The sequence below is a fragment of the Sebastes umbrosus genome, chromosome 4, assembly GCF_015220745.1.
Source record: "Sebastes umbrosus isolate fSebUmb1 chromosome 4, fSebUmb1.pri, whole genome shotgun sequence".
In the NCBI taxonomy this organism is placed as follows: domain Eukaryota; kingdom Metazoa; phylum Chordata; class Actinopteri; order Perciformes; family Sebastidae; genus Sebastes; species Sebastes umbrosus.
Genome location: NC_051272.1, coordinates 1,227,584 through 1,250,984, shown reverse-complemented (window position 1 = coordinate 1,250,984; position 23,401 = coordinate 1,227,584). Strand labels below are relative to the sequence as shown.

Here is a 23,401-nt window from a genome sequence, read left to right as displayed (position 1 = left end):
GAAGCCGAGAGCTAAAGGTGTCATTGATAGCCAATAGGGAGGAAAACCTCAGGCCATTAGCGAAGAGATGGAAAGTGAAGGGTGTGACAGAGGAGGGAGACGGCAAAGAGGTGAGAGAGAGTCCCTGTCCAGCCATATGACAGCAGTGTTGGCCTGCTATATAGAGCTCTCTCTTCAATGAGTCCAGTAAAGGCTGCTGGAATGAAAACCATATCAGCGCCGCAGACTTTTTACCTCATATTACCTCTCCCCTTCCTGCTCCTGCCTCCCCTATCCCATAGGCTACTCCCTCCTCCCTGCCTTCTGGTCTCTGTGGCTCTGGTCTGGCAATGGGGTGTTTTTCATTAGTCAATTACAACCTCTGAAGCCGGCCACTTTTCTGAAACACTCTTCTTTCCTATTTTTGCTCCTTTTTTTTCTTTCTAAGGTCTCCTTTCACCTTCTGTACACTTTTTCTTCTCTCTGAATTTCCCTGAATATCAAAGCTCAACCCATCACAGTAATGAACTGTTTTTCTTTTCTATATTCTATCCGTCACTATGGAAACCTTTTTGTCAAACTTCCACTTCATATTTGATGGGTTTTTAATTTAAAAGAATTCCAAGTTTTTTTTTCCAATTTTCCAAGTATACCGGCCTCTTGCATTTGTACGTGCACATAGAGATGTATGCACGCTGCACAGAGCAAGATACACAACTCATTCTCACATTTAGTAAAAACCAACACATGCGAGCCCTCACTTGCTCCGCTGCATTTATCAATGCATGCACTAATAGTACAATAGGATACCTCGATATGCCTTCAGGGGCTCAATTTTGTCAATCACTGACTAAAACCTCAGCTAAAGAAGATGCAGTGACATGCCAGACATTTCCAAAGACGCATTGAGGGGTTGTTTCTGGAAGATTCCTGCAGGATTGTCTCTGTTGTCAAAGTGCAGTAATTAGTCCATGTCCACGGGTTCACTCAAATAAGACCAAGAAATGAACCAAGAAAAATATTTATCAAATTCTAAACTTGTAAGTGCTTGCTGATTAGTTTCTCACCAGCAATTACTGTAATATCTGAAGCATGTCAAAATGCCATTATGCAGGTAGGCACTGGCTTGTTACAATGTAAATAATCCAATACACCGTTATAAATTACTGTGAAATATTAGCTGCCAAAAGCAGTGAAATATTACATGAATTCATTTTTCACTGCTAATAGCTCAGGCTTAACACCCCGTGTGTGTAGCTGTGTAAAAACACCGGCCTACAATAACAGTGAGTGTGTGGTGGAGCCGGGCTTCTGAAGGATAAACAGCTAGAGGCCATGGAGCTCATTGGGTGTACTGTATGAAGCACGGGGCACTGGGCGGCAGGTTGTGTGTTCACTCTCTGGCCGAGATGTTGGATGTTTGTTCCTGTTTTCCTCACGGACGGACATCAGAGCATCGGGCTCCGCTCGACCAAATATATGTGCTAATCCAGTTAATCGCAGGAAATAAGAAACAAATGGCCTTGGAACCCACAAACAGAGCTGGAGCGCGAAGTCTCTCATAGACCCCGACTAAGCATTTCCTCTCAGATAAGTGTTTCCTCTGCGTGGCTGGAGCTCAAGATCTGAACCCATTCACTTTGCTCAGGTTCCAACCGCCTGAATCCATTCAACAATTCAGCAATTTATATCAACAGTCATTTTTTATTTACTGTCAATGCCAACTTCAGCTTCTATCAGTTGGCATTTCATTGTGGATGGGCTATAGTTTACTAATGTGTCTGAGGAAGGCTGATTTTTCCACCTGGCCTGGAGTTTATTTCCATTTCCTCTCACGAGCTCTTACTCAGCGTGTCATAAACCTCCCCAGTGATCTCTGTTTGGATTTGTTTAATGTCTCATTGCTTTGGTTTAGAGTATAGATCACTGGTAATACTGTCGGAGGGGAAACCAGTTTCACCCGGTCCTTTTATGTTCTGGCTACTTCTCGTGAACGAGGGATGTTTTAAAACTGTTGAGTAACAGTTGAGTTACGAGTGAAAAAAAGTCCATGCCTCTCTAATGTCAGGGTTGCTTTTATGTCCATGTGAGTTCAAAACATAAATAATAAGTCAATGTTTATCTTCTCACATGCTCTTATTCTGAAGGAGATCATTTCAGAGCCATTGATTATTTCATTTTTTTTCACAGATGGATACAGCAATATAATTTGTGAGTGATATATTGTGAATGTAAATAGTTGCATGTCATGAAAACATTTGAGAGTATGAAGCACCTGAGCCTTTACACCTGAGGCACCAAACTATCAATTGTAGCCTTTGACCTCTTCTCTGTATTTCTCTGCGTCCTCAGCAGTGAACCAGAGGCGGAGGATTGGAGATAATAACATCCTGTCAACCACCGTGACTTTTAGCTCCGTTTGAAGACACATAACTTATTTAATCAACCCAGATTCCTGCCGAGGCTTTCAGCCAATCCACCGCTTGTATCACTTTTTATGTTTATTATTCCTATGGACAAAATATACAATCTCCACCCAGTTCAGTGTGAAGACTGAAGTTAGGTGCAAGCTGGAGTCCAAATTGAGCTGGAGTCCACCACCTCACCTGATTTTAGATGCAATCCCTTTGAGATAGGGATGCACCGATACCGATACCAGTATCGGGTATCGGGTTCGATACTGTGCTCATGTACTTGTACTCGCAAAACGGCTCCGATACAACGGCACCGATACCGCTTTACAGCAGCGTGACGTTAACCTCTCGTCAGCATCTTTCGGGTCCTCATGCTCCACCTCCGCGACAGTGCAGGCGGGACGGGCCGGTGGTGCGCCCGACCTCGCTGGGCCGGGATCCCACCTCCGTCGGCGCACGCCGGCCTTCACTTTCATTGCGCCACGGGGTTTTGCTTGCACCCTCTGACTCGTGCGTGCGTTAGACTCCTTGGTCCGTGTTTCAAGACGGGTCAGGTGGGTTGCCGACATCGCCGCAGACCCCTGGCGCCTTTTACGTGGGCCGCAGCACGACACGGTTGGGGTGCACTGAGGACAGTCCGCCCCGGTCGTCAGTCGCACCGGGAGCAGGGAGCCCCGTCACGGTGTTCCGGGCGGGGAGCGTTGTTAAACTGCGGCCGCGAGCCACCTTCGCCCCGAGTCTTTCCAAGCCGACCTAGAGCCGGTCGCGGCGCACCGCCTCGTATGCGGGACTCCCCAGCCTGCCGTGTGTCGCTCACACCCTCCAGCTGGCTGTTAACGAGGGTCTTTAGGCACAAAGAAGTACTCATATCGGTACTCGGTATCGGCGAGCCGAGTACCCAAATGTAAGTACTTGTACTCGGTCTGAAAAAAGTGGTATCGGTGCATCCCTACTTTGAGATCATAGAGCCTCCCAGCAGGGAGGGTTGGCAAGGACGTCAAGAGAGGGGATGGCCAGAGTTAACACACACAGGGAGTAAAGCACAGCCACACACAGTGCACATAATCACATACTATACATATGCACAGGCACACACAGGCACGGCTATACAATCTTAGTCCTATATTTGGTTTCTAATATGAAACAGGAGGACTGGTTCTCACTGTGCCCTCCCTGTTACCAATCGCTCAACCACTACTGGATGAAGTCTTATCCTGTTTTATATGTGTGACAGTCAGGACACCTCGTGACATCTCTGCAGTGTTTTAGTCACCTGTACTTGTTATAGAACGGATCAGTGTAGAGCAGGTTGTCAATTCAGTCAGACAGAAAATAGGCAAATGCTTCTTGGGGAGAGGAGAAGTCTTCCCAGCGGTGAAGTCACATTTGGGAGTGTGCTTACTAAGAAGAGATAAAGCATGATGGATGAGAGGGAAAACAACATCTTTGACCTTCTGGCCATCTCTCTAAAACCTTTCTCAAGAGTTACAGCTGCAGATGCAAATAGAGCAAATATGATTAAAAAAAAGTTATTTTTATAAAACGGTCACTATATCCTGACAGTAGTGCATGAGACAGGTAATCTGAAAAAGAAAATCATGTGCCTCTGTGTCCTCCGGGCAACCAATCAGAGCCGAGCTGGAGCCTTGCCGTCTCTGAGCAGCTGTCAATCACTCGCCAACTCCGATCAAACAGTCAAACTAGGCAGCGCTGATTAAATATGAATCAATATTCTGTTACTGTAATGCCTATTTCTCTCCTCAAATGTTTTCAGAATCATCTTGTAGTGTACGGTTTAGCTGGAAAATGAGAGAGTTTGTGACCCGGCAGGCAGCCGCGTTGAGATCAGTTGCGGGAATACCAAGCACCGCCCATCAGCCGGAGCAAACTTTCTAATTTTACAGCTAAACAGTACACTACAAGATGATTCTGAGAACATCTGAGGAGAGAAATACGCATTGCAGTAACAGAATATTGATTCATATTTGATCAGCGCTGCCTCCGTTGGATGAACAGCCAATGGGAAACGCTATTTCTCTGAAATGACCTGTGATTGGTCAAAGTCTCCCGTCACGGGCAAGATGTTCTAAAGCCTGAAAACAGAGCCATGAGGAGGAGCACAAGTCTAGTTTTCTTTACAATATGCTGAAATTTTGCCCAATTGTCCAAAAATCTCCTGCCTCCTGCAGGTTTAACTGACGGGTAGAAGGAGAACGCAGTAAATATTGTGTTCTCCTCCTGCTTTCATTCATTAAGAATGACTAAGAGAGGGAGAGAGAGAGAGAGAGAGACCTAGTGCACAAACGTTACCACCTTTAGTGACTAATAGGCCGTACTGTAGGTTTCCTTCCGTGTGTTTGTGAGTGCATGTGTGCACGTGTGGGTGTGTACATATGTGGACTTGCGGTCGCACGCTTGCGTCTGTGTGTCTGTTGTGCGTGTATGGATGTGTTTGTCACACAGAGTAAAAGCCCTTAACTCCTTGTGGTCGCGGCTCTGCGGTCACACGAACTAGATGAACTCAGACGTCACACACAAACACACACACGCGTGCACGGCTCAGAACACCTCGAGGTGACTCCCCGTGGCGTGGCGCCCAGTGTGTCACAAAACCACACAGCTGTACATTCCCAGACTCTGAGAGTGGGATTAGATTAGCTAAAGTGGAACACTTGCATCTGTAGGCGATGGCTGTGTGTTTCTGTCTGATTGCATCTGTTTGTTTATCTGCGTGTCTACACATAAACAGCGCCTGTGAGAGACTCCTGCCAGCTCAAGGTGTGTGGGTGTGTTTTTATTAGATTATGTGAATGTTCTCCAGTGAGCTCCGATAGGTCAACGTTTTATGGCTGCGTAAACGGCTCCGTGTGCCACATGCCCGTTTTAGCTACAGCAGTATATAATTTGAAGTCTTTACACTGAATGGCTTCTTTGATTGGCAGCACATTATGCATGGCTCAGTGCTACCGTATAGTGGCCACAAGGACACTATTAACTATTGACACTATAGATTATTTGCTTGCCATTTTTGTAAAAACACACTATTTTAAAAGTATCTTTCAGCTCTAAACTCACACCTGTACAGTGTTGGAGCAGTTTCACGTCTCCACTACTGTATGATTTGCACATGTGCCCGATTCTTCTGGACTTTGGCATCTGATGTAAAAAGCTAAATCAGAGTCAGCAGGCTTCACTTTTCTTCTCCAGGACCATCCTGCCCGATGGGAGGGTTTAGATGAGCAGATGGGAGAGTGTCATCACAGGCTTTTTGCATCACAGCTTGGTATCAATTTGTCCCATAAAGTGCATGCCAAAAGTGGTCGGCAGTAGCTTGAAATTATACCGCAGTTGTTTCCAGTGGCATTGTGATCGTGGCTTTCTAATGAGAGTCAATATCTCCCACAGCTCCAGGCAGAGCTTCTGAGGGCTGAGGAGGGCCATAGTGCAACATGAAGGCAGTATATTCACATATATTTATGTGAAGCCAAACTGATGGACAGTGTAATGCTGTGGGATTGGTTCGAGAAGTTTCTCTGAACATTTTGATGCTTCATTTCTACCACCAGCCTATACAGGAGGTGAGTGTTAGTGTGTGTACCCGATAGATAGATTTTGGGTGGAGTATCGCTTTAAGCACATCATGGAGAAAGAATGACAGGCTGCAACATTTTGTTCTAGAGCGGTTTTTACAAGGATCTGTTTGTGTGTGACTTTGTGTGTTCAGCATGAGTATTGAAATAGATTGCCTCGAGGCCACTTACGGCATTGTGTGTGTGTGTGTGTGTGTGTGTGTGTGTGTGTGTGTGTTGTTTGAGCTCAGATGGTGCTGAGTGTCCATTAAAGTGGTGTTGAGTGGATAGTGTGGAGGGTGGTGAGGGTGGGCGTGTTGGGGATCAGTCTGGTGTTGATAACCCAGCGAGTCCCCAATAACAAATGACCATGAGAGCGTTGAACGTATTGAAGTGTCAGAGAGCGACTGGTGGCAGATGCGACAGAGGACAGTAACAGTGCATAGGGACGGGTAAGTGGGGGGGCGGGGCGGGGGAGGATTGAGTAAGCAGTGATGTGCTGAGGGAGGAAAGAGGAGCAGGATGCCACCATCTGTTAGCCACATGCACACCCCACAGCAGTCACATAAATCTCAGCCGAGCTCAGCAATGCAAGGCTGCATTCCGCCAGGCTAAACGTGCACTGGCTAGCTACCTCCACAGAAATGTGCAGCTCATGTGACATACAGATCCAAACCATACATCCAGCATAATATGGATTAAGATGAAACGCAAACTGGATTGATCTGGGAGAAGTGTGGGAAAGTGTGTTGGAAAGGATTTCTCCACATGGGGAACTGTGATATTGATGAGTTGCTGAAAATTGAATTACCAACTTAGAGAATTAAGACAGACGTGGTAGAACAGTTACATAATCTTTTTTTTTTTTTTAAATGTGCTACTGTCGCAGTAGATGCATGAGTAGCTCCTAACTATTGGCTAGAAATCTGTAGGAAACATACCGCAGCTAGGCAACGGTTGATTTAAAAGTTGTTTATAAAGGCAAAGTTCTTCTGTTCTTCTGGTGTGGTCTCTTGGCCCTCCGCTACACTGGGAACAGTGGATGTGCAAATACACAGGGCACACACACACACACAAACACACACACACAGTTACAGGTCACCAAAGTTAACGTCAAGTCGGAGGAGTCGAGTGTTCATGTGCTGTACAGATAGACTGAATGTCGATTCTTCCCTCCAGCCTTGTTTTTTGGCGAGTTGCTATAACGCTGGTGTGTGTGTGTATGTGTGTGAGTGTGTGTGTGTGTGTGTGTGTGTGTGTGTGTGTGTGTGAGTGTGTGTGTGTGTGTGTGTGTTTGTTTGTTTGGGGGTGTGTGTGTGTGTGTGTGTGTGTGTGACAGCTTCAGTGTCAATGTCACATCTCATGCCTTTGTCCCTCTGCTGTCCCATATAATGTGCAATACTGTACTTGAGATTGAAGTTGATTAAAAACAAAGTCAATATCTCCTGACTGCTGATATTTCAGAAACAGATGAAATTGTGATCAAATTGGTATTTCTACGATGTTTTCCTGAGAAGGTGACATAACAGTTCCCATCTCTTTACTGGTGACTGTATTTTGTAGATAAACTATGTGTTGCACGAATATATTAGCATTAGGTTAATCTGCAGTTGTTCATTACACTTCAATGAGTCGTACAAGAATCACTGTAGTAGGGCAAAGAAATGCTTAAAGGTTCTCTATACGATATCCAGAGCATCGATGCAGCAGCAAGCAACTATTTAATATGTAAAGATGGTTGACATCGCCGGGCCGGCCGCATCTGCTTTTTAGTGAAAATTAGGGATGCTAATTTTGAAAGAAATTCTTAACCGATAACCGACCCTTATTAACCGATTATTAACCGCTAACCGACAAGATCAGTCGAGCAACTAGCACCCACGATGCTGCGTGTAGTGTCGCGGTTCGCACCTACGTTCCCAGTAAAAGTCTCCACCTCACATTTAGTTTAGTTTAGCAGGTTGTCAGCTGTGTGTCTGCCCGGCGGAACGCCACTCTGTCTGTCCGGATTAACGATAGCGATTGCCCGACAAACAGTGTGTGTTTTTGTGCTACGTTAGCATCTGTAGCTCTGCTGGTAGCTCAATGCTCACTGATTGCTCTGTCATTGCAGCGTAACTTTAGCGAGTGTCCGACAGACCGTATGTGTGTGGCGGCGGGAAGTGTGGCTTTGTCGGTGGCGTTCTAGCTGTGAACGTAGCTGTAGCAGACAGTGTGTTTGCAGTTTATTTGTCGTGGATAAATGCTACGAGGCTACAACTCCTCCGCTCCGCTCAAGCGAGCCAGAGACCGGAGCCGACTTCTTGTATCTTGCAACTCCGGCTCCGCCTCTTAAGGTGGACCAGCGTTTCTTCTTAAAGAGACGAGCCGCTCCTCTGAGTTTTTGAATTAATTATTAATATTTCTTTTAACCGTTTTAACCGATAGCGTTAATCGGTTAAAGTTCTTAACGTCGGTTAACGGTTAAACGGTTAATTATCAATATCCCTAGTGCAAGTCCATGCATGTGAGCGTGCCCCACTGGCTAGCTCACAGCCGCCGCTCTGCACTGCTCTCATACGGCGGTTACAGCTGATAACGCCGTCCCGACCGACGGTGTCAGCACCTTTAATGTAGTCTTCTGCACTTCCCTTCTCTTGTCCTCTCTTTGCTCTTTCTTACCTGTTCAATGGTCTAGTTTACTGCAGGATAATAACGGTCTCTGATGTGACTTGCAGTCGTGAGTGTGACCTTTGAACTGTTGACCCCTCTGAAGGTTAAACATTCTAAGTAATTCCCCCCCCCCTCCATAAAACTAACCAAACCATGTTGTAAAACCAGTAAGGTTCCACATTATTTTGCACTCACTTACAAAAGCTATGAGATTCCCTTGTTGTGTCTCAGATGACACGTCGTATTACACATGACAGTGTTGTGGAAAGGGCAGAAGGTTGTGAACTCTTGGTTTTAATGTAAAGGGGCGTTTTATTTCGTGAGATATCGTATAGTGTATGTGTGAAGCTTATCTCCATGTAGGACCTTCTGTATTCTCTTAAAGAATATTAAAGATGTATAGAATGTGAAGGAAACATGGTCATTAAAAAAAATCATCTTTTCCATCTTTCGGATGCAGACACATACTTTTGGCTTCTCTGGCCTGATTTCATGGAACTTTAGATCGATTGAAATCGTTGCTGGTGGAGAAATGATATAATAACATAGCGGCCAGAGATGAGTCACCACTAATTTCACGTTCCCTTTCAAACCCGCCGTTCAATTGTGCCGTTCGAGCGCTGCGGGTGAACGGCACAATTGAAAGCCCATCCAATGAGAAAGCCCAGTCATGACATCACAGTCATGCAGTGTGGCAGATGGATGGGGGAACAGCGCTCCAGAAACAACATCAGGAAACACTGCAGCAGAAGCGGGAGTTCAACTCTTGTCTCGCTAATCGCTCGGTAATGATCGGCAGAGTTGGTCAGAGGTTCGGCATCCAGCCAGAGGACTTGCTTACGACGCAGGAACACAGTGACTTCTTCAGGATAAGGAAACCATACAATAATCATAGCCCTGGGGTGTGCCATTGCTGTACGTCCATCATCAGTCCTTCATCAGCATACTTCTGCTATGAGGCCACGAGAACCACAGCCAAAGTGGCTGCTTGCCTTATCCTCTGTATGTGAAGTAAATGAAGGAACGTCCTTTGGAATATAACTGAAGGCTTTGGGGAACACTGCACAGGGGCTACGGATCGGAGCTATTGTTCCAGAAACTATAGGGAGACAGCCGATTCATTTTCAATTTTCCAAATACATTAACAAAATGGCCAGCTGATGAAAGCCTCGGCCTGCAGGGTTAGTATCGGTCCAGCTGGCCTCGCTCCCAATGACAAAGCCAGCACCAGCTGGCCGATTAATCTGTGGGTTTAACTTCTTCCTGCTAACTTAAATCTGGTTATCACAGCAGATATCAGAAATAAGATGCTTCTCTCCGGGTGCCATGGTGATTTACGGCGCTGTGTATCTTCAGGATGGGATGATCACGCAGCCAGTCACATGCTCCGTCAGCAGCTGCAGGACAGGGACAGCTGTGACTTCCTGAATCCCAACTACTGAAACCGTTGCCAAGCCAGACTAATCACAGCTGGAGCAATGTCATTCCGATAAGATATCAAGCAGCTTAAGTTCTTGAGAGACCCAGATACATTTTATGATCAAGGGTGCTATCTTGAAAATGACTGAAAAATGAAAAGTGCTCAAGGTTGTATTGAGCATATTTAAACATGTACTGCACAGATGGTTGAACGCGTTCCAGGTATTTTAGGACTCAGGGCGTCTGCCTAGTAGCAACAGAGCGCTACTGAGGGGTTTATTTAACTTATTCAACGTCATGTGGTGACATAAAAATGACAAATGGATGAGCGAGAGTGTGTAAATCTATCCACTCTGCACAGAACATGAAACTAAAGGAGCGAAGGGAAGAGCATCTCCCTCGGCCTTATCAAATAAGATGATCAGAGACGTGACATCATGAGGCTTCTTAGGAGATGATCAAAAAGAAAGTTAATGGAAGAAACCCAGTGTCATCCGCTGCTACTGGCTGTCCTGTATGTCTGCCTCACAACGCATAAAACTTGTTCATCTTCCCTCTCTCTCTTTATGTCTCTGTTTTTTTCTCTCCTACTCCTTCCTTTCATCCTCGGCCAGACGTTTTTGGACATGTAAGATGTAAAAAAAAAAAAATGCAGGAAGGAGAAGAAGAAAGAAAGGACAGTTCTAAAGGAATATGGCTCATATTAATCTGGAAATATTGCTTTACCTCATCTGAACTAAATTACTGGTCTGAACTCGCTGTCCTCGGAGAGCAGGCAGAGCGCCACCGGCAGCCCAGATGGGCAAGGAGTGGTCGGCAGATCTGTCACCGTGACCACGGTGAGCACATGAACCCCCGGTCTGTCGAGCTCCGTCGCCCTCCTTTTATATACAGCGGATCAAAAGTGTTTCTTTGTTGTTGTTGGGCTTGGATTTTATACTCAGTCTCTGGAGGAGAATCCGGAAGTTTTGAGACTCTTTCTCTCTTTCTTTGTCCCGTTTCCTGCTATCGTCGTGGCTTTGTGCATGTGTATCGTGAAGAGGCCAAGAGAACCTCGGAGCAAAGAAGTGAAAATAATGAGAGCTGATCTGTTGTAAAATATTAAGGATGTCCTTATAGTTTATGACAGCATTTGAATGATTCTCTGGGTGATTTAGAGACGCAGTCATAGTAGTGCCTAGCTGATCCAAGTGTGCAATCCTGGAGGCCATGAAATCTATAGTTAGACGAGCGCAGCAGGCTTATGGTGTGGCTAAAGCTTGCCAAGGCTTGTGGTTTCCACTGGTAAGCAGCAGAGGCAGGCACAAGTGACTGCAGCTTCTCTCACTGCTACTCCCAGGAATTTAAAGGTGTGATTGCACGCGCTGCGAGTAAACACTGGCCCATCTGCTCTCTCTCTCACCCCTAACCGAGCTAAACTGACACACAAAAATTTCACCACGCCATACAGTGAGATAGACAGGAGCCTCAGAGAAACCAGAGACAGACATATGATTATTGCATAATAGCAATGGCCGGTGGCACCAAGTCATGCAGTACTTGTTACTATGGTTGCTTATAACTCCGCTTGTCAGAGATGGGGGGTGAAAAGTGCTCAAACGACACGCTCGTGTCAGATGAAAGGCTTTGTTGCATCACTCCTCCGTCCTCGGGTGTTTAACAGAGACACTGAGAGGCTTTCTGTCGCTGTGACGTTGGGTCAGAAGGAAGGAGGGAGGAGGAGGAGGGAGGAGGAGGAGGAGGATGAGGAAGAGCTGTGTTTTTTGTTCTTACATCAACTCCAGTTTTGTAAAAATTACAAGACAGAAGAAAGCTGTGATTTATCTCCAGCACTGATCTTAAATAAATTAGCATGCAGACAGCAGTCTCTGACAGAAAGCAGCAGGAAGGTTAGGGCAGTTATGAGTGACGGCACATGAATGGGCTCACGCTTCAGTCACAATACCTGCTACTAAACACATGCAGTACATACAGTACCACGCTGCACATCTGTGCTTCATATTACCATTATGGGCAAGACATCATAAAACAATCTGAAATAAACTATGGAATGAAGGAAATCAATCAATCAACCATGAAAATGAGTTGTATAGATGACAAAAGAAGTATTAGTGATATTTATTTTCACATATTATTATCGTAAGTGTTAATATTAGTGTTTATGTTAAACCAGGGGTCAGCAACCTTTTCTATCAAAAGAGACGTCTTAGGCAAAAAGAAAAAATCTGTCTGGAGCCGCAAAACATGTGATCATTGTGATGAAGGTAACACAGTTTATAGTCTAAGTATATAGTATATCAGTCTAATGCAGTGAGGGCCAAAGAGACAATGTACTACGGAGTATTAGGGCCACATTGAGGGAAAAAACATCTGAGATTTACAGAATAAAGTCAGAATATTATGACTTTTTTCTCGTAATATTACGACCAGAATAAAGTCATAACTTTACGAGAAAAAAGTCGTAATATTACGAGAATAAAGTCATAACTTAACGAGAAATAAAAGTCGTAATATTACGAGAATAAAGTCATTTTACGTGTTATTTTCTTTTTTTCCCGTAAACTTCTGACTTTATTTTTATAATATTATGACTTTATTCTCGAAATCTCGAGTCGTACAATAGATCTACAACAATGATAAATAAAAATGAAAATGTAAACGAAGAACATTTATTAATTTCCATTTTTAATAAATCCACAGGGAGCCACTGGAGAGGAGCTAAAGAGACGCAGGTTGCTGACCTCTGACCTCTGTGTTAAACAAATAAAAATTAACTCAAAAGAAATATCCTCAATAGATGTAACAATGAATTCTCCCTCATCTCACCCCGAGTCTCATTATACTGAGTATCTGCTCATACAAAGTCTCATCTGATATTCATATTTTCCTATGTAATACCAGGACACAGTGCATGCATAGTATGTTAGTATGCAAACAATTTAGATATGTTGGACATGTGAACAGCTCGGCATTATGACAATGTAACCTGCATCACAGCCTTTGATGGTTTCTCATATCTATAATATTTTCTATATTATTTATATGTTTTGTATAATATCTATGAAGTGAAGTTCAAATGCAGTTTTAGCCAAAAGCAGAACTTAAGAGGTATGATACTCTAGATACTAGAGGTCAAACTAAAATAGAGTTGTTGTTTTTATGACTCCAACAAACGTGGCCGGAAGCGTTACGTTTCCGGGTTGTCTGTCTGTCCGTCTGTCCGACCCGTCTCAGGAACACCTGGAGGGAAATGCATTACATCTGGCACAAACGTCTACTTGGACTTAAAGATTACCTCATTTTGGTGGTCAAAGGTCAACGTCACTGTGACCTGTGATGATAGACAAGGATGTAAACTACAACCTGACTGGTTGGCGGAGGCATACGACTGCAACGCTGTAATTCTAGTTTCAACTCAGGTATGTTCAGTGTGTTAATGCAATAAGACGTTTTTGACAGTTGTTGGACCCGCAGTAGTAACGTTACACTAACCTAAAGATCACATATGTGTTGGCCGTGATATAGCCTGTGGATCAAGTGGCAAATGCCTTTTATTGGTTTGGATGCCGATCATGCAGACTCTGGACATCCCTCACACTGTACACGCCATCCTGACAGGACAGGAGGAGAAGTCAAGGTAGCTGGAAGGAGAAGTCAAGGTAGCTGGAAGGAGACAATGTGGGAACTAAATGTCTTTCTAGAAAGTTGACATGCGTTGACGCTGGAAAATAAGTCATTGGTGTATCCTGATGAGTTGACGCGTGTCATTGCAGGCTGACATGCATCAAGACGTCACTGGTGTGTGTTGCCTTTCAGACTACTTCTCATCAGAGTTATTAATAATAATGTGTGCATATTATTTTTCCCTCTTTTTACCTTTTCTTTCTCTCTTTCAATATTTTGCCCCTGATGGATTTGATGATTTTTAATCAAATAACGTTAACAATATTCTAGTTTTATTGAGATTCAACGTGGTGTCACATTATCAGCAAATAACATCCAACGTTGAACTACATCTACCTGCACAGCCTCAACCTCCACAGCCCCCCACCAATAGTGAGCATCTTAGGTCAGTTGGCCAGAGCTGAGCTAAACTGTGGGAGGTGTAGTAGCATGTATTTATCTGTAATTGAAATGGGGGCATTGGACACCCCGCTGACAGTAGATGTGGCATCATATAAATTCATCTGATTTTTTTACGAGCAATTTTATCACATTTGCTCCCAGAATGGCACGTTTTATCGTCTGGTGAATGCTACGGCTTCTATGGACGGTATGTGACGCCCCAGGTGTATTCAATTCAATTCAATTTATTTTTGTATAGCGTCAAATCACAACAGAAGTTATCTCAAGACGCTTCATATATAGAGCAGGTCTTAGACCGTACACCATGGTTTAGAGACCCAACAAGATCCACCAAGCACGCTGTGGCCAGGAAAAACAGAACCGGGCTCAGGGTGGGCGGCCATCTGCCGAGACCGGCTGGGGGGATAGATAGATAGAGAGATAGAGAGAGAGAGGGAAGCAGCCACAATGATAGCACAGCAGCTGTAATAACTAATACAAGTAGGACTAATAACATAAAACCAATAGTAGTGGATTTAAAAGAGTGATAATACAACTATCGGAATTGATATCATTGGGTCGTCCTCGGACGGGCTTTCAAGCGGAGCTTCCAACTATCTCAGTCCTCCATACATCTGACCAGCACTGTCCAGCATCTCTCCTCATTACGTCCATGTATGATGGTGTGGGTCGTCCCTGTGATCGATGCCTGGCGTTGTATGTTGCACTCAAACTGTCTGTCTCTAACAACGAGCCTGCCAGAAGCCTTGGTTGTACTCTCCGTAAGCGCGGTGGTACGGACATGAGCTGACGGGGAATCGTGACGAGGAAACGTTTGGATCTTTTATACTCTGTGCGAGTTTTTCCTCGTGGCAAACCGACAATCTCAAAGCTCCTCAAAGTTCTCAATGTTCTCCTTCCATCCACGTCCGCATAGTTAGAGAAATGTGGATGTGCGTGAATAGACAAAAAAAAACTGCCTCAAGGAGCCCTCGCGAAGGGCCGTGTCTGATGGTGTGACGTCACTTTGGCCGTGCGGACACTTGGACCCTCGCGGATGCGGCATTCATAAATCACACTTTTCACAGCCAAAAAGTTGTGCACGCCCCCTCCGTCATCGGAGAGGTGGATTCTGGTCAGTGTCTCCCCGTGTTTGTACGTTCACCTGGCTTGCATATAACCGACCTGTGACCTCAGGAAACACATCCCCGTGGGAGAGGGAATTGTGCCTGTGAGAGGCCCACTCGTGGGCGGCAGGGTGGTTTTATACACAGACTGGCATTATCTGCATCTCCTGCTCCACTCAAAGGACAGGCCCACTAAATATACCCTACGAGGCCTTCCCAGGCTCCTCTGGGCTCGGGAGATGCGGCCGCCGCTTGGGCCGAAGGCCAATGACATGGCTGCCGACCTCCACGGAAAGTATTTTTAAGGTCAATTACAGGGTACAGTGCCTTTAGATGGCCGCCTGGTGCTGAAGAGGCCTCATATTAAAGGTTTATGTGGAGAAGGACCAGAGGAGTCTGCCTTAGCTCACCCCAGCTCCCATTGTTACCACACACCCACTGAGACACTGCACTCTGAAGGATTCGTGGGGTGATGCGTGCAGTGTGTGTGTGTGTGTGTCTGTGTGAACTGAAAAAGTGATTGACATTGTTTTTTAATAAAAGTCAATAGTCTTTCAAAGATTAAGTTTAAGATTAATCAATGAAGACAAGAGTGAGTTGTTGGACTTTGATTCCAAAATGTGGAAGTAATATATCCTCTGTGAAGATGTGAAGAGGATTATTTATGTATTTGTCACAGTAAAAGTCACTTTAATGTAATTTATCTCGACATTTTTTGTGAATCTTGCAGTCATTTAAGGTTATGTTGTGGCCAACCTCACTCTGAACAGATAATGGGAGGACTCGTCACGCTGCTTCAGTGCAACAATTTATATATGACATTCTGCAAAAACACTGGTCTCAAATTAGATGAGTCATAAGCATTTGCTTTTTTTTTTGCTTTATAGGCTAGATACGGCTTCCTGCAAGCTTAACATTGCATAAGCTTACAATGCTTATAATTAAAGGATAGGTTAACGTTTTTTTCCGTCTTAAATCTGAATTCACCGGCCCATATGATGAACATATGAAAGAGAGTTATTGGTCACTGTAATTATTCATCTTGTCCATACAGGCTGTGTATGACAACATGATTCCGATGCCAAAAGATTGCGGTCCAGATCCAGTCCTCCTTCTGAAGGTCAAATCAAGTTTCCAAAGCTGCAGTCGTTTTCGTACAAAATTCTGAGGAAGGAAACAAAAAAAACAGGACAGCACAAACACAAAGTTCTACTGAATATAGATTGTAAATGTGGATGACAGCCACTTGATTTGAATAACTGACACTTCTGAAGTCTCATATTAGCTGTGATTGAACTTTTAAATTGCAGATTTTATGGATTTTGACCTCAATCTCTTCCATGGGAGCGGCACTAAAGGGAACGCTTCAGTATGAAAAGGATGAATGATTACAGCGACCATGTTTTTCCATGTACTGTACATGGGCATGTGAATTTTGTTTAAAGATAGGTTCTGATTTTTTTAAGTCTTATCTTTTAATACCATAGTATTAGGGATGCACCGATACCGGTACCAGTATCGGGTATCGGGTCCGATACTGTGCTCATGTACTCGTACTCGCAAAACGACACCAATACCACTTTACAGCAGCGTGATGTTAACTTCTCGTCACCATCTTTCAGGTCCTCACGCTCCACCTCCCCGACGGTGCGGGCGAGATGGGCCGGTGGTTGCGCTCGACCCCGCCGGGCCGGGATCCCACCTCAGCCGGCTCGCATTGGCCCTCACTTTCATCACGCCACGGGGTTTTGCTTGTATCCTCTGACTCACGCGTACGTTAGACTCCTTGGTCCGTGTTTCAAGACGGGTCGGGTGGGTTGCCGACATCGCCGCAGACCCCTGGCGCCTTTTACGTTGGCCACGGCACGACGCGGTTGGGGTGCAATGAGGACAGTCCGCCCCGGTCGACAGTCGCACCGGGAGCAGGGAGCCCCGTCACGGTGCGGCGAGGTCCGGGCGGGGAGCGCTGTAAAGCTGCGGCCGCGAGCCACCTTCGCCCCGAGCCTTTCCGAGCCGACCTAGAGCCGGTGGCGGCGCACCGCCTCGTATGCGGGACTCCCCAGCCTGCCGTGTGTCGCTCACACCCTCCAGCTGGCTGTTAATGAGGGTCTTTTGGCACAAAGAAGTACTCGTATCGGTACTCGGTATCGCTGAGTACCCAAATATAAGTAGTTGTACTCGGCCTGAAAAAAAGTGGTACCAATGCATCCCTACATAGTATATATATATATATAGATAGTATTGATTATGGTGGTTTATATGGTGGTACTTACTAACTCCCTCAGCAGGCCGGCTCCATGATGTCGGACAACAACACAGCCTCAACAGAGAACGTGTAGCGTTTTCATCCACAGACAGATAATAACCACAGAATAACAAACACACTTTGTTGCTCATTAGAGGGCTTATCTAAACTCTCCACTCCCACACATTCACTCACACAAGCCCCATTCTCTCTACATTAGGCCACACACACACACACACACACACACACACACAGACCCACACAGCTGACCGACCAGCGCTCAATATAAATGAGCATCCAGCGAGATGATTTTGGTTCTTTTCATGGTTCATTCCAACACGACTCCGGCCGGCCATAAATACAGGCCTGTCAGAATGTGCTCTACCCCACAGAGAGGGGAGTGGTGGAAGGTACAGTAGACACCATTCACCTCTCTGTGTGTTCGGAGGGGTGGGGAGGCAGAGGGAAGGTTGGAGTTGGTGGCTTTGGTCTCCACGAAGAGTGAAGTATTGATGGGACAAAAGTGAGGGGAAGGATTGAAAGGACCTATTTGTGCCGACGAGGGCCGGGCATCTCTGTGTTTGGTTTGCTGTGGCTCTGCCACAGTTCAATGGCAGCTCTATCCACCCTTCTCTATTCCAACCCCAGACGCTTTAATAAAGACAAAATAAAGGCACCGGAAGATGAAGCCCAAAGAGGAAATGTGCTTTAGTATTTAACTCTTAGTATCACTACTTTATCACTGTGCTCCAGACAGAAATGACATTTTGAGTGAGTAACCCTTCAATTAGCTACAGTTTAGCCTGAGACACCAGACTAGCAAGGCACAGCGTAGTGATTATCTTGTTTTCACTGTGTGAACATCATTAGCAAATGTTTTTTTTTAAATGCCCTAGGATAAAGCATAAAAGGAAGCTCCTGTAGATAGTCTTCAATAGTTTATGTTTCATCAGGTTCAACCAAGATATGTATTGTTCTTTGTGAAAGATCATTCTAAGGAGATTCTTGTGTGTGATCGTCGCTCAGTGAAAGGTCCTCGTGTGAATGCTGTTCTCTAAGCAGCATCCACAGGACTTCCATCCATTTTGGATGATTTGCATTCTTTGCCAAAATTCAGTGCCAACACAGGAAGTAGTTTGTCTCACATATGTAGCAAGTCAGGGTGTGGAGGTCGGCGTGGTAGATGGGCCTGACTTCCACACAGACACAGACCTGCAATTAAGGATTGTCATAAAATTCTGTCTTTCCGCTATCAGTTATATCATTTTATGCCTCATTTCCACTCGACTTGACTCAACTCGACTCTCTTTTGGTACCAGGTCTTTTTCCTCTCTGTGCTTTTCACTGCAGATTGTAGTGGGCGTTCTCAGATGATCACCGTAGCTGCCGAAACATCATCTTCAATGGGACACTTGATGAATCCTCTCATCGCCAATCAAAGAGAGGAACATTTGCACTTCGTCAATTGGCTGCCATTTTTTAAAATCTGGGTCGAGTGAAAAAAAAAAACTGCGGTCACTATTGATGGTAGTTTGACTATTTAAAGATGGTGGGTTTGTGCAGGATGCCCCATGTCTGACCAATCAGTGGTCTGCAGTGTTTAAACTCCGCCTTCTAGTATTGGCTCAGCTCGCTTGGACCTCGACCGAGGTGGTACCAGAAAAAGTAGCAGGTACTAGGGATGCTCATTTTGAAAAACAAATGTAACCGATAACCGACCCTCGTTAACCGATTATTAACTGTTAACCGATAAGATTAGTGCCTCGCATGCAGCGGTGTACCAGCTCCAGTTCAGCGTCCGGGAGTGTTAACTTAGCAGCTACGATGCTGCGTGTAGTGTTGCGGACATGCAGCCACTTTCCCAGTAAAAGTCTCCACCGCACATTTAGTTTAGTTTAGCAGGTTGTCAGCTGTGTGTCTGCCCGGCGGAACGTTAGCGAATTTCCAACAAACAGTGTGTGTGTTTGTGCTACGTTAGCAGCTCTAGCATTGCCGGAGGCTTCGTGCTCGCCGCCGCCACACGTAGTCTGCGTAACTTTAGTGAGTTTCCAACAGACCGTGTGTGTGTGTGTTGGCGGTGAGTGTGAGGTTGTTGGTGGTGTTCTAGTTGTGATCGTAGGTGTAGCAGTGTGTGGACAGTTTATTTGTCGGTGAATAAATGCTACTAAACTAGAGACCGGAACCGACTTCCTGCATCCTGCAACTCCGGCTCCGCCTCTTAAGGTGGGCTGTTAAGGTGGACCAGCTTTTCTCCTTAAAGAGACGAGCCGCTCCTCTGGGCCGCTCAGCTTTTTAATTAATTATTAACATGTCTTTTAACCGTTTTAACCGATAGTGTTAATCGGTTAAAATGCTTAATGTCGGTTAACGGTTAAACGGTTAATTATTGACATCCCTACCAGGTACTATCCACAAATTTTGCTAAAGGACAACCAAACCTGAGTGAGCGGTGTTGAGTGGAGCCGTGTCGTACCATGCAGTGGAAATGTGGCACAGCGGGCTGCCAACTCAGTCTCTGGCCACATGTTACCTTAAATAGAAAGTATCCCAGTGACTTCCAAACAGTAAGGTACACACGTTTTTAATTTGGGAAAAAGAGTTATAGGAAACAGTAAAATAGTTTTCCCACTAAAAACTAAATCCGCCTTCTTCAACTCTTCCTCTTTCACCTCTAACCCCCTCGATCGCACCTCAACTCCTCCCGGCCCCAAATCCCCCCCAACTGGTTTCCCTGGGAACATCATCACTCCCGGTCCACATGGCCGGGCGAGTACACATCGCCAAGCTGCTATGTCTACACTGGCCAGGGTGCCCCGTGTTTGCCCTGGGGGAGAGCATGCGTTCGTGGCCGCGGGGCTTTCTGGGTCAGAAATGGCACACCAGGGTGTGATGGGCTTTGCTCTGCTGGTAATGGTCATCGTAGGTGTGACATTCCCAGAGAGAGCTGAGGCTCTGGCCACTCGGCCCGGCAGCTCCGGAAGACCAAAAGCTGCAACAGACAGACAGAGGGAGGGAATGGATGTTTTAGACCTTTTGGTTAGCCACCATCAGCCGTGTCTGACGCAGAACCATTTCACTGGGCCCTTCCTCGTCTCCAACACATAATACACCCATAGAACGAGATGGTAAAATGGCTGGATGGCTGTAAACTCTTAATATTAATGTTTTTATTGGACATTTCAGGTGTGTAGCAGTCAGTGAGTCATGGAAAGCTGTCACCACATGTAGTCACCCTAAGTTCCTCTAATTGAGAGTTACAGGAGTGTTGGTGTGGGTGGCGATGGGGGAGGCCTTTCATTGGGGCTCTGGGTGTGTCAGCAACGCGACCTGGAACGACCCCGGTACCGTACATCCTCGCTGCAAAACCTCAGAAGAAGAACCAGTGCTCGTACTGTACTTTACAGGCTCTAATGTCATGAAGCGACATGCGTGTGAAACTGTAGTAATTAAAACTGACCTGAGGCTTGATCTTTTCTTTAGCAGCTAATACACTTCATTGTCAAGTCTTGTTCAAGAGGTTACCACACAGTAATGAGTGTGTGTGTGTGTGTGTGTGTGTGTGTGTGTGAGTGTGTGTGTGTGTGTGTGTGTGTGTGTGTGTGTGTGCGCACCAATACAGTGTGGCACACAGCCAGGCTACAACACTTGACTCCACTGTCATGTTGCCATGGCAACATTGATTCATCTTCTTTTTTTTCTCAGAAGCTCAGAATTGGTTCCTAAATGTTGTATTTTTCGGAGGAAAAGACGAGCTGCTGTTTAGATTTATGGAAAGTGAGCGTCAGAAAGCTTTCTCTAGTTTCTATATTTAGCTTTAGGGAAATATATTTAGTACAGTAGGTCTCCCTGCACGTTGCCTCCGAAAGGTCACAGTTTAATTAGTTCTTTGACCCAGGTGTTACTCCCTGAGGGGAGGTTAGAATACTCTAAGGCCATTAAAACACTTTATATGTTTAGCATTGGTAGTTTATATGACTTTTTTCCGCCACAGAGAGAGAGAGGGAGTCTATTTAGATGGTTGGCAGAGTGAGGATATTGGTTTAAGGGTAAAGCTGTTTTTTTAATGCCCTGCACAAACTAAAAATACTTGTTTAGACTAGTATAACACAAGCCGTTGGTATCCTGATACAGGCCCACAGGGTTGGGTTTAAACAATCTCCATATTCACCCTGGAAATGTTGAGGAGTTGATGGTTACGCTGCCTCGCTTTGATTCATCTCACAAAGGTTTTCTGTGTTAAGAACACAGAAAGTCCCCTCTCTTTCCATCTGCCTCCACTCTGCTTTCAATTCAGGTCGTTAGGAGGGAAATTTCAATTTCACAACAACCTTTGATTGAATCCCGAAGTCTGATATGATTCCAACTGCCATCCCATAAACTTTAAGTCCCAGTGTATGTAGTGGTCGTTCCATTTGTCCACTTTAGTTCACAAGTTCAGATGTGATTTTTTTACCACAAACTATTCTTAGAGTTCTTCAGAAGTTTCATTCTGTACTATAATATTGTACTTCCTTTTGGCCCATTCCAGCCTGCAGGTTGTTTTGCCAAATGTGTATGATGCCTGATGGTCGGAGCATTTCCTGTGGCTTTTTGAAATCCAATCAGAGGCGGCGTGTTTTGGCTTTTCTGTAACCTGAAGTTCCTGTGGGATGATGGTGTTGTTCTTCCTCCAGCCCGCTCTGTGTAAAGGATGTTTTTAACCCAGTGGTGTTTAGATATTCACCCATACGTCCCCTGACTCTGATATTTAATGCAGTCGGGAAGACATTTGACGTTTTATGGCATGCACACAGCTCTCTTTTTGAAATAGGTTGTTTATAATGAGCAGATTTTGTGCACCAAGCAGCACATGGCATTCTCATCACACATGCAGACTGTGTTTGTTTAACTCTTTGGATTCAATTCAGTTTACAGTGACAGGATTCAAACAGAAATGATTGAAATCAATGTGGGAGGAATTGTTCCTGAAAAATAAGCTCCTAAAAGAAGGGTACAGTAACCTCAGTTCTGAAATCAAGAGGCACAAACAGAAGCAGGGTGCAGAGTGAGAGGGATGCTGTGTAAAAAGGATTGCCTCATCCCTGTCTGCAGATGGACTGTATGTACTGTACATTACAGCTCAACTCAACCCCTAGTGGCTGCAAAAAATATTGTCAGTGAATTCCACCTCAGTCCTAAATCCCAGTTTTAGATCCAGAAACACAATCACATCTTTGGTTGTTAAATGTGGCTGACAAGCCTGTCATTACTCTTCTAATTTTCCTCATTATATGGACACTTAGTGCTATTTTTATCTATTTACTATCCTTCTGGTAATGACAACACTTGATTACATAGTAGACGGTAAACAAACAACAGCTTTCAGATGTTGGATTAGTTTTTTTTCTGTCACTAAAGCCCCAGATTAAAGACATAAAGCACCACAGAGGGGCTGTCCGTGGCTCTGCTTTTTGGGAGGATTAGTGTTTCTTAGCAATAAAGAGCGCTGTAATGAGTTTGTCTCCCCCCTTTCTCTGTCGTATACCTCACCCAAGCCTCTCCACCGGTCTCAAACCCCAACCCCAGGCCTGCGCTTTCACAGCCGACAATGAAGGCAGCCCATAACCCCTAAGTACTGTTTTGTGGACCTGTGTAAATTTGACACTATTACGCCACAGAGAGGGTCTGTGTAGGTGTTAATGCTAGTGTGGGAGATCGCCAGAGATCTGTATAATCCCCGCTTACCTCGTCATGTGCTGCCAAAAGAAAGTGGCTCCCTTTTTTTACTGCATCACGCAGACCAGACGCTTCGGTCCTTTTTCTGTGATCTTTTAAATCGCTCTAATTCTTTCCTGCATTCCTCTTCGTGTTGGTTTAAAATACAGTATTCTGCTGTTCTTTTTGCTTATTCCTGTTGAGCAATCAAGAAAAACCACTACTGTATCTGAGACT

General features: G+C 45.1%; 1 protein-coding gene and 1 long non-coding RNA gene across 2 annotated transcripts in view; one reads left to right on the top strand and one right to left on the bottom strand.

Annotated features, from left to right (window-relative positions):
- LOC119486825 (zinc finger protein 469) overlaps positions 1 to 23,401 on the top strand; it is a 161,865-nt gene that overhangs the window by 101,992 nt on the left and 36,472 nt on the right. The window lies entirely within an intron of this gene.
- On the bottom strand, positions 20,036 to 23,346 carry LOC119486827. The gene is made up of 2 exons (XR_005206594.1): positions 23,195 to 23,346; positions 20,036 to 20,459 (listed from the first exon to the last, which is right to left on the bottom strand). It is a non-coding gene; the product is annotated as an uncharacterized LOC119486827 (long non-coding RNA).